Here is a 4,455-nt window from a genome sequence, read left to right as displayed (position 1 = left end):
CAACAACGTTTAAAATAGTATTAATAATGAAGAAAATATTGAAGATGAAACAAAAAACGATACAATTGATGCTACTCATTTATTAATGAAATATATATTTTATTCTAAAACTATAATGAATGAAAAATGGAAATATCCATTTGTACTGGAAAATACTAGAGATTTAAATTTTTCCATTTCACCCAATGAAGAAATAAAAGTGCCAATGATGAAAAGGACTTATACTACTATAAAAAACGTCATTGTCAATGAATTTTGGCGATTTGACATGTAAGTTTTATCGTTTTCCATATACGACCAATGGCGTCGTTATGTTGACCATTTTACCGAGTGAAATATCTACAGCTAAGGAATTAACCAATCATATTATCCCAATCCATGGGTAATGTTATAAAAATGATAAATGAATCAGGAGTAGACATCCGTTACGATAATAATTTATATGCCCAAATTTAAATTTTGAACGTTTTTTTTTTTTTTTTTCTTACAAATTAAACGGCGCGTTAAAATAAAATTACCCGAATTAAGTTTATTCATAAAAGAGGAGCGAATTACCACAAAATGTTTAAAAAAGGATTCTATTTGCGGCCAAAGCATGCGGTTTATTTATTTTGAATCGAAGGTGGAGATTGAAAATGACGAAACTGGGAACGAAAGTTAAGGCTGTGGGGTTATGTTGTATGACGGATTCGTGTTGTTGCGTTCAGGTTCAGAATAGCATTTATTTAGATGACCCTTTGTAGTATTGTATATGCGATGAAATAAATAATAGAATGTTATATTTTGGGCACAATTACAAAACCTGAATATGAATGAAAAAATATTTTTGGATAAAATCAAATTCTTTGCCAATACATTTTTCCTTAATATTGAGTTTCAATATTGTTTCAGTTAAAGGCTTTTGTGACTTAATGTCAAAGAAGCATCATTTGACTTCCATGGGATGTATATGAATTTTTATTACGAATACATATTTCAAATCAATATAACAATGTTTATCTTTGAATGAACAATTAATTTTATTGAGTTTTTAAAATTAATTTTGCTAATTTCGATTACGCATGTAATACTCTTTTTTGAAAAATGTATATAAAAAATGTAAAGATTTGAATCATCACAATAAAAGAATTTTTGATAATTCTGCTATAGTATTGCCGTCTCGAAAAATATGTTGTTTAATTAACTTTCCTATAGTTTGTCTATGAAGATGGCGATTTGAATTTGCCGTCACCTTTCGTTGAATCGAAAATTTACGACGTTGATGTTGACAACGATGTCTCTTAAACAAAGGAATGATATCTTCAGCAAAAGGTTAATAATGTCGTATATACCTTCAATTGAATTATTAGTAGATGATAATAATATTGCTAGGGTATGATTAATTACATTTGTATCCAAGTTTATTCCCATGCCTTTAGTTATATTCCTAATATATTTTTTCATTTTCTGATACATAACTGTTCAATAGCATCAATACCGATATATTTTGCCATAGATCTTGTCTTTTTTTTAATTAAAGAAAGATTAATAAAAATATATATTATTTTATATTTATATAAAATAAAATATATAAGTGTGGTATATATATATTATATATATATATAAAATATAAAATATATATATATTATATGTATTTATTAATTTAATTAATTAATTCCATGTTTGTATGTTACCTGCCATTATATAAATGCGGGCATTTCTTATAGGGTGCCTTACTGTTCTAACCGGACCAGTCAGCAGTGGTGTCTCACATCTTCACCTTCATTGTATTGTGAATCTACAACAGACCACTGACTCTAAATCATCATGTTGATACTAAAAATAGTGAAGGAAATTTGTAAAGATTGCAAATTGCACGAGGAAGTAGGAAAATTAACATATGTGCAGGAATCATGTGACAAGTGCGAAAGCGAACGAGGAGAAGAATACAATGAATTGTGCCAAAGGCTAGATGAACTCGACAACGATGAATACTACGAAACAGTAGACGGTCTCGAATTTCGTTATAAAATTCGTGTATGAACGAAAAAAATATGTGATTACTTGAAAGAGGATGATTCACGTACTGAGGGGATGCTCGAAGGTTTAATGAAGAATATAATGAAGCTGTTAAGAGGGTAAAGGAGTTATTTAATGAGTTTAAAAAAAAACAAAAAAAAAAAAAGACAATGGAACAAATAACATTAGTCAGTTTCCGGAATGGGTGGGATAGGATATGTGTTTGTTTGGTATTTGAATGGTAATGAAGACCTTGTTGAAAGCATTTGAAAAAATAAGTGTACATATACCTGAAAGGGCGCGTAAAAAATTCGAGGAAATTAGAAAAAAAATTATAAGATCTTTATGAAGAATACGATGACGACTGCTATCAAGTTTGTTATGCAGGAGACAGCGCAGTAAATAAAAAACGAAAAAAGAGCAGTAATCTGCGTTTTCTTTTCCTATTATTAATATTAAGGATATATTTTTTTTATATATCATTAGTTTTAAAACCTAATTCTTTACCTTTCAAATAATAATAATGGAATAAGTATTCTTATCCGCCGAAAACCATACCAATTTTAAGTTAAAAGGATAACGCATTTAGCTTAAAATTAACATTATTAAGTTAAACGCTCAAAGATTTTACGTTTAAACTAAATCGTCCTTTTAGTCGCCCGTTAGAACCGAAAAGGCCATTTTCCTTATTAGTTACAACATTATATAATATATATATCTATATATAGTATATATAATAATATATATCTTTATATATATGCTATATATATATATAAATATAAATATATATATATATATCTATATTATATATATATATAATATATAGATATAAAATAGTATATATATATATAATCTATAATTTATAGGTATAAGATATAGGTATTAATAGTATTACATATATATATTATATATATGTTATTATATTATAATTATATATATATGTTATATTATATATATATATATATTATGTATATATATATCTATATAATATTATTTATTAGTATATTAATTATATATTATGTATATATATATATAATATATATATCTATATATATAAGACATATAATACTATGATATATGTATGTATATATATATATATAGACCTAAAAGCATTGTCCTTATATAGTGACAACATATAATATATGATATATATATCTTATATATATATATATATATATATCTAATAACATGATATATATATATATATAATATATATATATCTATATAGTATATATATATAGTATGATATAAAATATATATATATATCTATATATATATATATATATCTATATCTATATATATATATTAATATATATATATATATATATATATATACGATATATATATATCTATATATATATATATATCATATCTATGTATAATATATATATATATATCTATATAGATATATATATATATATATATATATATATAGATAGATATATACTATATATATATATATAGATATATATATATATAGAATATATATATATCTATATATATATATATATATATATATATATAGCTATCATATCTATATATCTATATATATTAGGGATGATATATATATATATATATATATATATATCTATATATCTATAGATATATCTATATATATATATATATTCTATAGTCTATATATATATATATATATATATATATATATAGATTATATCTATAGATATAGATATATATATAAACTAAATATATATAATTATATATATATATATATATATCTCTATATATATATCTATATATATGATATATATAGATAGATATATAGATATATATAAGTCATATATATATATATATATATATATATATATATATATATATAATATATATATATATATATTATAGATCATTTTATTATATATTATAATATATCTATATAGATATATAATATATATATATACTATATATATATAGATATATATATGTATAGATATATATAGATAGATGATATATATAATATATATACTATATATATATATAATATATATATAATATATATATATCTATCATCTATATATCCTATATATAATATATATATATATATCATATATATATATATAATATTATATATATATATATATATATATATATATATAATCTTGTATATATATATATATATATATCTATACATATATACTATATAGATATATATATATATCGATATATATAGAACTATATATGATATATATATATATATCTATATATATATATATATATATATATATATCTATATATATATATATATCCATTATCCGATATATATATATATATATATATATATATATATATATATATCATATATACAGATATATATCTATATATATATATCTAGACATATATACTCTATATATATATATATATCTATATATATATATATATATACTATATATATCTATCTATATATATTATATATATATATATATATATATATATAGATATATA

This window comes from Macrobrachium nipponense, chromosome 7 (genome assembly GCF_015104395.2).
Source record: "Macrobrachium nipponense isolate FS-2020 chromosome 7, ASM1510439v2, whole genome shotgun sequence".
Lineage (NCBI taxonomy): Eukaryota > Metazoa > Arthropoda > Malacostraca > Decapoda > Palaemonidae > Macrobrachium > Macrobrachium nipponense.
The sequence above is the reverse complement of the archived record's forward strand: the minus strand, read 5'-3'. Positions refer to the sequence as shown.